Source organism: Cavia porcellus, unplaced genomic scaffold (assembly GCF_034190915.1).
Source record: "Cavia porcellus strain 051 isolate PalLab524CR breed Dunkin Hartley unplaced genomic scaffold, mCavPor4.1 scaffold_44, whole genome shotgun sequence".
Lineage (NCBI taxonomy): Eukaryota > Metazoa > Chordata > Mammalia > Rodentia > Caviidae > Cavia > Cavia porcellus.
The window spans coordinates 5,900,036-5,912,760 of NW_026947527.1; positions in this window are offsets into that span (position 1 = coordinate 5,900,036).

The following is a 12,725-nucleotide window of genomic DNA, read 5'->3' on the forward strand; positions in this document are numbered from 1 at the left end:
GTGATGTTTTTCTCACTCCTACTAGTGCATCTAATGTAACACACACCCATACAAGTCGCACCCCCCCATCATGTTTTTCTCACTCCTACTAGTGCATCTAATGTAACACACACCCATACAATGCGCACCACCCCTTGATGTTTTTCTCACTCCTACTAGTGAAACTAATGTAACACACACCCATACAATGCGCACCACCCTGTGATGTTTATCTCAATCCTACTAGTGAATCTAATGTAACACACACCCATACAATGCGCACCACCCCGTGATGTTTTTCTCACTCCTACTAGAGAATGTAATGTAACACACACCCATACAATGCGCACCACCCCGTGTTTTTCTCACTCCTACTAGTGAATGTAATGTAACACACACCCATACAATGCGCACCACCCCGTGATGTTTTTCTCACTCCTACTAGTGAATCTAATGTAACACACACCCATACAATGCGCACCACCCCGTGATGATTTTCTCACTCCTACTAGTCAATCTAATGTAACACACACCCATACAATGCGCACCACCCCGTGATGTTTTTCTCACTGCTACTAGTGAATGTAATGTAACACACACCCATACAAGGCGCACCACCCCGTGATGTTTATCTCAATCCTACTAGTGAATCTAATGTAACACACACCCATACAATGCGCACCACCCCGTGATGTTTTTCTCACTCCTACTAGTGAATCTAATGTAACACACACCCATACAATGCGCACCACCCCGTGATGTTTTTCTCACTCCTACTAGTGAATGTAATGTAACACACACCCATACAATGCGCACCACCCCGTGATGTTTTTCTCACTCCTACTAGTGAATGTAATGTAACACACACCCATACAATGCGCACCACCCCGTGATGTTTTTCTCACTGCTACTAGTGAATCTAATGTAACACACACCCATACAATGCGCACCACCCCGTGATGTTTTTCTTACTGCTACTAGTGAATCTAATGTAACACACACCCATACAATGCGCACCACCCCGTGATGTTTTTCTCACTCCTACTAGTGTATGTAATGTAACACACACCCATACAATGCGCACCACCCCGTGATGTTTTTCTCACTCCTACTAGTGAATGTAATGTAACACACACCCATACAATGCGCACCACCCCGTGATGTTTTTCTCACTGCTACTAGTGAATGTAATGTAACACACACCCATACAATGCGCACCACCCCGTGATGTTTTTCTCACTGCTACTAGTGAATGTAATGTAACACACACACATACAATGCGCACCACCCCGTGATGTTTTTCTCACTGCTACTAGTGAATGTAATGTACCACACACCCATACAATGCGCACCACCCCGTGATGTTTTTCTCACTCCTACTAGTGAATCTAATGTAACACACACCCATACAATGCGCACCACCCCGTGATGATTTTCTCACTCCTACTAGTCAATCTAATGTAACACACACCCATACAATGCGCACCACCCCGTGATGTTTTTCTCACTGCTACTAGTGAATCTAATGTAACACACACCCATACAATGCGCACCACCCCGTGATGTTTTTCTCACTGCTACTAGTGAATCTAATGTAACACACACCCATACAATGCGCACCACCCCGTGATGTTTTTCTCACTGCTACTAGTGAATCTAATGTAACACACACCCATACAATGCGCACCACCCCGTGATGTTTTTCTCACTGCTACTAGTGAATCTAATGTAACACACACCCATACAATGCGCACCACCCCGTGATGTTTTTCTCACTCCTACTAGTGAATCTAATGTAACACACACCCATACAATGCGCACCACCCCTTGATGTTTTTCTCACTCCTACTAGTGAAACTAATGTAACACACACCCATACAATGCACACCACCCTGTGATGTTTTTCTCACTCCTACTAGTGAATCTAATGTAACACACACCCATACAATGCGCACCACCCCGTGATGTTTTTCTCACTCCTACTAGAGAATGTAATGTAACACACACCCATACAATGCGCACCACCCCGTGTTTTTCTCACTCCTACTAGTGAATGTAATGTAACACACACCCATACAATGCGCACCACCCCGTGATGTTTTTCTCACTCCTACTAGTGAATCTAATGTAACACACACCCATACAATGCGCACCACCCCGTGATGATTTTCTCACTCCTACTAGTGAATCTAATGTAACACACACCCATACAATGCGCACCACCCCGTGATGTTTTTGTCACTCCTACTAGTGAATGTAATGTAACACACACCCATACAATGCGCACCACTCCGTGATGTTTTTCTCACTCCTACTAGTGAATGTAATGTAACACACACCCATACAATGCGCACCACCCCGTGATGTTTTTGTCACTCCTACTAGTGAATGTAATGTAACACACACCCATACAATGCGCACCACCCCGTGATGTTTTTCTCACTACTACTAGTGAATCTAATGTAACACACACCCATACAATGCGCACCACCCCGTGATGTTTTTCTCACTGCTACTAGTGAATCTAATGTAACACACACCCATACAATGCGCACCACCCCGTGATGTTTTTCTCACTGCTACTAGTGAATCTAATGTAACACACACCCATACAATGCGCACCACCCCGTGATGTTTTTCTCACTGCTACTAGTGAATCTAATGTAACACACACCCATACAATGCGCACCACCCCGTGATGTTTTTCTCACTGATACTAGTGAATGTAATGTAACACACACCCATACAATGCCCACCACCCCGTGATGTTTTTCTCACTGCTACTAGTGAATGTAATGTAACACACACCCATACAATGCGCACCACCCCTGATGTTTTTCTCACTGCTACTAGTGAATGTAATGTAACACACACCCATACAATGCGCACCACCCCGTGATGTTTTTCTCACTGCTACTAGTGAATGTAATGTAACACACACCCATACAAGGCGCACCACCCCGTGATGTTTTTCTCACTCCTACTAGTGAAACTAATGTAACACACACCCATACAATGCGCACCACCCCGTGATGTTTATCTCAATCCTACTAGTGAATCTAATGTAACACACACCCATACAATGCGCACCACCCCATGATGTTTTTCTCACTCCTACTAGTGAATGTAATGTAACACAAACCCATACAATGCGCACCACCCTGTGATGTTTTTCTCACTCCTACTAGTGAATGTAATGTAACACACACCCATACAATGCGCACCACCCCGTGATGTTTTTCTCACTCCTACTAGTGAATGTAATGTAACACACACCCATACAATGCGCACCACCCCGTGATGTTTTTCTCACTGCTACTAGTGAATCTAATGTAACACACACCCATACAATGCGCACCACCCCGTGATGTTTTTCTCACTGCTACTAGTGAATCTAATGTAACACCCACCCATACAATGCGCACCACCCCGTGATGTTTTTCTCACTGCTACTAGTGAATCTAATGTAACACACACCCATACAATGCGCACCACCCCGTGATGTTTTTCTCACTGCTACTAGTGAATGTAATGTAACACACACCCATACAATGCGCACCACCCCGTGATGTTTTTCTCACTGCTACTAGTGAATGTAATGTAACACACACCCATACAATGCGCACCACCCCGTGATGTTTTTCTCACTGCTACTAGTGAATGTAATGTAACACACACCCATACAATGCGCACCACCCCGTGATGTTTTTCTCACTCCTACTAGTGCATCTAATGTAACACACACCCATACAAGGCGCACCCCCCCATCATGTTTTTCTCACTCCTACTAGTGCATCTAATGTAACACACACCCATACAATGCGCACCACCCCTTGATGTTTTTCTCACTCCTACTAGTGAAACTAATGTAACACACACCCATACAATGCGCACCACCCTGTGATGTTTATCTCAATCCTACTAGTGAATCTAATGTAACACACACCCATACAATGCGCACCACCCCGTGATGTTTTTCTCACTCCTACTAGAGAATGTCATGTAACACACACCCATACAATGCGCACCACCCCGTGTTTTTCTCACTCCTACTAGTGAATGTAATGTAACACACACCCATACAATGCGCACCACCCCGTGATGTTTTTCTCACTCCTACTAGTGAATCTAATGTAACACACACCCATACAATGCGCACCACCCCGTGATGATTTTCTCACTCCTACTAGTCAATCTAATGTAACACACACCCATACAATGCGCACCACCCCGTGATGTTTTTCTCACTCCTACTAGTGAATGTAATGTAACACACACCCATACAATGCGCACCACCCCGTGATGTTTTTCTCACTGCTACTAGTGAATCTAATGTAACACACACCCATACAATGCGCACCACCCCGTGATGTTTTTCTTACTGCTACTAGTGAATCTAATGTAACACACACCCATACAATGCGCACCACCCCGTGATGTTTTTCTCACTGCTACTAGTGAATCTAATGTAACACACACCCATACAATGCGCACCACCCCGTGATGTTTTTCTCACTGCTACTAGTGAATGTAATGTAACACACACCCATACAATGCGCACCACCCCGTGATGTTTTTCTCACTCCTACTAGTGAATGTAATGTAACACACACCCATACAATGCGCACCACCCCGTGATGTTTTTCTCACTGCTCCTAGTGAATCTAATGTAACACACACCCATACAATGCGCACCACCCCGTGATGTTTTTCTCACTGCTACTAGTGAATCTAATGTAACACACACCCATACAATGCGCACCACCCCGTGATGTTTTTCTCACTCCTACTAGTGAATCTAATGTAACACACACCCATACAATGCGCACCACCCCGTGATGTTTTTCTCACTCCTACTAGTGAATCTAATGTAACACACACCCATACAATGCGCACCACCCCGTGATGTTTTTCTCACTCCTACTAGTGAATCTAATATAACACACACCCATACAATGCGCACCACCCCGTGATGTTTTTCTCACTCCTACTAGTGAATCTAATGTAACACACACCCATACAATGCGCACCACCCCTTGATGTTTTTCTCACTCCTACTAGTGAAACTAATGTAACACACACCCATACAATGCGCACCACCCTGTGATGTTTTTCTCACTCCTACTAGTGAATCTAATGTAACACACACCCATACAATGCGCACCACCCCGTGATGTTTTTCTCACTCCTACTAGAGAATGTAATGTAACACACACCCATACAATGCGCACCACCCCGTGTTTTTCTCACTCCTACTAGTGAATGTAATGTAACACACACCCATACATTGCGCACCACCCCGTGATGTTTTTCTCACTCCTACTAGTGAATCTAATGTAACACACACCCATACAATGCGCACCACCCCGTGATGATTTTCTCACTCCTACTAGTGAATCTAATGTAACACACACCCATACAATGCGCACCACCCCGTGATGTTTTTGTCACTCCTACTAGTGAATGTAATGTAACACACACCCATACAATGCGCACCACACCGTGATGTTTTTCTCACTCCTACTAGTGAATGTAATGTAACACACACCCATACAATGCGCACCACCCCGTGATGTTTTTGTCACTCCTACTAGTGAATGTAATGTAACACACACCCATACAATGCGCACCACCCCGTGATGTTTTTCTCACTACTACTAGTGAATGTAATGTAACACACACCCATACAATGCGCACCACCCCGTGATGTTTTTCTCACTACTACTAGTGAATCTAATGTAACACACACCCATACAATGCGCACCACCCCGTGATGTTTTTCTCACTGCTACTAGTGAATCTAATGTAACACACACCCATACAATGCGCACCACCCCGTGATGTTTTTCTCACTGCTACTAGTGAATCTAATGTAACACACACCCATACAATGCGCACCACCCCGTGATGTTTTTCTCACTGCTACCAGTGAATCTAATGTAACACACACCCATACAATGCGAACCACCCCATGATGTTTTTCTCACTGATACTAGTGAATGTAATGTAACACACACCCATACAATGCCCACCACCCCGTAATGTTTTTCTCACTGCTACTAGTGAATGTAATGTAACACACACCCATACAATGCGCACCACCCCTGATGTTTTTCTCACTGCTACTAGTGAATGTAATGTAACACACACCCATAAAATGCGCACCACCCCGTGATGTTTTTCTCACTGCTACTAGTGAATGTAATGTAACACACACCCATACAAGGCGCACCACCCCGTGATGTTTTTCTCACTCCTACTAGTGAAACTAATGTAACACACACCCATACAATGCGCACCACCCCGTGATGTTTATCTCAATCCTACTAGTGAATCTAATGTAACACACACCCATACAATGCGCACCACCCCATGATGTTTTTCTCACTCCTACTAGTGAATGTAATGTAACACAAACCCATACAATGCGCACCACCCTGTGATGTTTTTCTCACTCCTACTAGTGAATGTAATGTAACACACACCCATACAATGCGCACCACCCCGTGATGTTTTTCTCACTCCTACTAGTGAATGTAATGTAACACACACCCATACAATGCGCACCACCCCGTGATGTTTTTCTCACTGCTACTAGTGAATCTAATGTAACACACACCCATACAATGCGCACCACCCCGTGATGTTTTTCTCACTGCTACTAGTGAATCTAATGTAACACCCACCCATACAATGCGCACCACCCCGTGATGTTTTTCTCACTGCTACTAGTGAATCTAATGTAACACACACCCATACAATGCGCACCACCCCGTGATGTTTTTCTCACTGCTACTAGTGAATGTAATGTAACACACACCCATACAATGCGCACCACCCCGTGATGTTTTTCTCACTGCTACTAGTGAATGTAATGTAACACACACCCATACAATGCGCACCACCCCTTGATGTTTTTCTCACTCCTACTAGTGAAACTAATGTAACACACACCCATACAATGCGCACCACCCTGTGATGTTTATCTCAATCCTACTAGTGAGTCTAATGTAACACACACCCATACAATGCGCACCACCCCGTGATGTTTTTCTCACTCCTACTAGAGAATGTAATGTAACACAAACCCATAAAATGCGCACCACCCCGTGATGTTTTTCTCACTCCTACTAGTGAATGTAATGTAACACACACCCATACAATGCGCACCACCCCGTGATGTTTTTCTCACTCCTACTAGTGAATGTAATGTAACACACACCCATACAATGCGCACCACCCCGTGATGTTTTTCTCACTGCTACTAGTGAATGTAATGTAACACACACCCATACAATGCGCACCACCCCGTGATGTTTTTCTCACTGCTACTAGTGAATGTAATGTAACACACACCCATACAAGGCGCACCACCCCGTGATGTTTATCTCAATCCTACTAGTGAATCTAATGTAACACACACCCATACAATGCGCACCACCCCGTGATGTTTTTCTCACTCCTACTAGTGAATGTAATGTAACACAAACTCATACAATGCGCACCACCCCGTGATGTTTTTCTCACTCCTACTAGTGAATGTAATGTAACACACACCCATACAATGCGCACCACCCCGTGATGTTTTTCTCACTCCTACTAGTGAATGTAATGTAACACACACCCATACAATGCGCACCACCCCGTGATGTTTTTCTCACTCCTACTAGTGAATCTAATGTAACACACACCCATACAATGCGCACCACCCCGTGATGTTTTTCTCACTGCTACTAGTGAATCAAATGTAACACACACCCATACAATGCGCACCACCCCGTGATGTTTTTCTCACTGCTACTAGTGAATCTAATGTAACACACACCCATACAATGCGCACCACCCCGTGATGTTTTTCTCACTGCTACTAGTGAATCTAATGTAACACACACCCATACAATGCGCACCACCCCGTGGTGTTTTTCTCACTGCTACTAGTGAATGTAATGTAACACACACCCATACAATGCGCACCACCCCGTGATGTTTTTCTCACTGCTACTAGTGAATCTAATGTAACACACACCCATACAATGCGCACCACCCCGTGATGTTTTTCTCACTGCTACTAGTGAATGTAATGTAACACACACCCATACAATGCGCACCACCCCGTGATGTTTTTCTCACTGCTACTAGTGAATGTAATGTAACACACACCCATACAATGCGCACCACCCCGTGATGTTTTTCTCACTCCTACTAGTGCATCTAATGTAACACACACCCATACAAGGCGCACCCCCCCATGATGTTTTTCTCACTCCTACTAGTGCATCTAATGTAACACACACCCATACAATGCGCACCACCCCTTGATGTTTTTCTCACTCCTACTAGTGAAACTAATGTAACACACACCCATACAATGCGCACCACCCTGTGATGTTTATCTCAATCCTACTAGTGAATCTAATGTAACACACACCCATACAATGCGCACCACCCCGTGATGTTTTTCTCACTCCTACTAGAGAATGTAATGTAACACACACCCATACAATGCGCACCACCCCGTGTTTTTCTGACTCCTACTAGTGAATGTAATGTAACACACACCCATACAATGCGCACCACCCCGTGATGTTTTTCTCACTCCTACTAGTGAATGTAATGTAACACAAACCCATACAAGGCGCACCACCCCGTGATGTTTTTCTCACTGCTACTAGTGAATCTAATGTAACACACACCCATACAATGCGCACCACCCCGTGATGTTTTTCTCACTGCTACTAGTGAATCTAATGTAACACACACCCATACAATGCGCACCACCCCGTGATGTTTTTCTCACTGCTACTAGTGAATCTAATGTAACACACACCCATACAATGCGCACCACCCCGTGATGTTTTTCTCACTGCTACTAGTGAATGTAATGTAACACACACCCATACAATGCACACCACCCCGTGATGTTTTTCTCACTGCTACTAGTGAATGTAATGTAACACACACCCATACAATGCGCACCACCCCGTGATGTTTTTCTCACTGCTACTAGTGAATGTAATGTAACACACACCCATACAATGCGCACCACCCCGTGATGTTTTTCTCACTGCTGCTAGTGAATGTAATGTAACACACACCCATACAAGGCGCACCACCCCGTGATGTTTTTCTCACTCCTACTAGTGCATCTAATGTAACACACACCCATACAAGGCGCACCACCCCGTGATGTTTTTCTCACTCCTACTAGTGCAACTAATGTAACACACACCCATACAATGGGCACCACCCCGTGATGTTTTTCTCACTCCTACTAGTGAAACTAATGTAACACACACCCATACAATGCGCACCACCCCGTGATGTTTATCTCAATCCTACTAGTGAATCTAATGTAACACACACCCATACAATGCGCACCACCCCGTGATGTTTTTCTCACTCCTACTAGAGAATGTAATGTAACACACACCCATACAATGCGCACCACCCCGTGATGTTTTTCTCACTCCTACTAGTGAATGTAATGTAACACACACCCATACAATGCGCAACACCCCGTGATGTTTTTCTCACTCCTACTTGTGAATCTAATGTAACACACACCCATACAATGCGCACCACCCCGTGATGATTTTCTCACTCCTACTACTGAATCTAATGTAACACACACCCATACAATGCGCACCACCCCGTGATGTTTTTCTCACTCCTACTAGTGAATGTAATGTAACACACACCCATACAATGCGCACCACCCCGTGATGTTTTTCTCACTCCTACTAGTGAATGTAATGTAACACACACCCATACAATGCGCACCACCCCGTGATGTTTTTCTCACTCCTACTAGTGAATGTAATGTAACACACACCCATACAATGCGCACCACCCCGTGATGTTTTTCTCACTCCTACTAGTGAATCTAATGTAACACACACCCATACAATGCGCACCACCCCGTGATGTTTTTCTCACTCCTACTAGTGAATCTAATGTAACACACACCCATACAATGCGCACCACCCCGTGATGATTTTCTCACTCCTACTAGTGAATCTAATGTAACACACACCCATACAATGCGCACCACCCCGTGATGTTTTTCTCACTGCTACTAGTGAATCTAATGTAACACACACCCATACAATGCGAACCACCCCGTGATGTTTTTCTCACTGCTACTAGTGAATCTAATGTAACACACACCCATACAATGCGCACCACCCCGTGATGTTTTTCTCACTCCTACTAGTGAATCTAATGTAACACACACCCATACAATGCGCACCACCCCGTGATGTTTTTCTCACTGCTACTAGTGAATCTAATGTAACACACACCCATACAATGCGCACCACCCCGTGATGTTTTTCTCACTGCTACTAGTGAATCTAATGTAACACACACCCATACAATGCGCACCAACCCGTGATGTTTTTCTCACTGCTACTAGTGAATGTAATGTAACACACACCCATACAATGCGCACCACCCCGTGATGTTTTTCTCACTGCTACTAGTGAATGTAATGTAACACACACCCATACAATGCGCACCACCCCGTGATGTTTTTCTCACTGCTACTAGTGAATGTAATGTAACACACACCCATACAATGCGCACCACCCCGTGATGTTTTTCTCACTGCTACTAGTGAATGTAATGTAACACACACCCATACAATGCGCACCACCCCGTGATGTTTTTCTCACTCCTACTAGTGCATCTAATGTAACACACACCCATACAAGGCGCACCCCCCCATGATGTTTTTCTCACTCCTACTAGTGCATCTAATGTAACACACACCCATACAATGCGCACCACCCCTTGATGTTTTTCTCACTCCTACTAGTGAAACTAATGTAACACACACCCATACAATGCGCAGCACCCTGTGATGTTTATCTCAATCCTACTAGTGAATCTAATGTAACACACACCCATACAATGCGCACCACCCCGTGATGTTTTTCTCACTCCTACTATAGTATGTAATGTAACACACACCCATACAATGCGCACCACCCCGTGTTTTTCTCACTCCTACTAGTGTATGTAATGTAACACACACCTATACAATGCGCACCACCCCGTGATGTTTTTATCACTCCTACTAGTGATTCTAATGTAACACACACCCATACAATGCGCACCACCCCGTGATGATTTTCTCACTCCTACTAGTGAATCTAATGTAACACACACCCATACAATGCGCACCACCCCGTGATGTTTATCTCACTCCTACTAGTGAATGTTAATGTAACACACACCCATACAATGCGCACCACCCCGTGATGTTTTTCTCACTCCTACGAGTGAATGTAATGTAACACACACCCATACAATGCGCACCACCCCGTGATGTTTTTCTCACTCCTACTAGAGAATGTAATGTAACACACACCCATACAATGCGCACCACCCCGTGATGTTTTTCTCACTCCTACTAGTGAATGTAATGTAACACACACCCATACAATGCCCACCACCCCGTGATGTTTTTCTCACTCCTACTAGTGAATCTAATGTAACACACACCCATACAATGCGCACCACCCCGAGATGATTTTCTCACTCCTACTAGTGAATCTAATGTAACACACACCCATACAATGCGCACCACCCCGTGATGTTTTTCTCACTGCTACTAGTGAATCTAATGTAACACACACCCATACAATGCGCACCACCCCGTGATGTTTTTCTCACTGCTACTAGTGAATCTAATGTAACACACACCCATACAATGCGCACCACCCCGTGATGTTTTTCTCACTGCTACTAGTGAATGTAATATAACACACACCCATACAATGCGCACCACCCCGTGATGTTTTTCTCACTGCTACTAGTGAATGTAATGTAACACACACCCATACAATGCGCACCACCCCGTGATGTTTTTCTCACTGCTACTAGTGAATGTAATGTAACACACACCCATACAATGCGCACCACCCCGTGATGTTTTTCTCACTGCTACTAGTGAATGTAATGTAACACACACCCATACAAGGCGCACCACCCCGTGATGTTTTTCTCACTCCTACTAGTGCATCTAATGTAACACACACCCATACAATGCGCACCACCCCGTGATGTTTTTCTCACTCCTACTAGTGCATCTAATGTAACACACACCCATACAATGCGCACCACCCCGTGATGTTTTTCTCACTCCTACTAGTGAAACTAATGTAACACACACCCATACAATGCGCACCACCCCGTGATGTTTATCTCAATCCTACTAGTGAATGTAATGTAACACACACCCATACAATGCACACCACCCCGTGATGTTTTTCTCACTCCTACTAGAGAATGTAATGTAACACACACCCATACAATGCGCACCACCCCGTGATGTTTTTCTCACTCCTACTAGTGAATGTAATGTAACACACACCCATACAATGCCCACCACCCCGTGATGTTTTTCTCACTCCTACTAGTGAATCTAATGTAACACACACCCATACAATGCGCACCACCCCGAGATGATTTTCTCACTCCTACTAGTGAATCTAATGTAACACACACCCATACAATGCGCACCACCCCGTGATGTTTTTCTCACTCCTACTAGTGAATGTAATGTAACACACACCCATACAATGCGCACCACCCCGTGATGTTTTTCTCACTCCTACTAGTGAATGTAATGTAACACACACCCATACAATGCGCACCACCCCGTGATGTTTTTCTCACTCCTATTAGTGAATGTAATGTAACACACACCCATACAATGCGCACCACCCCGTGATGTTTTTCTC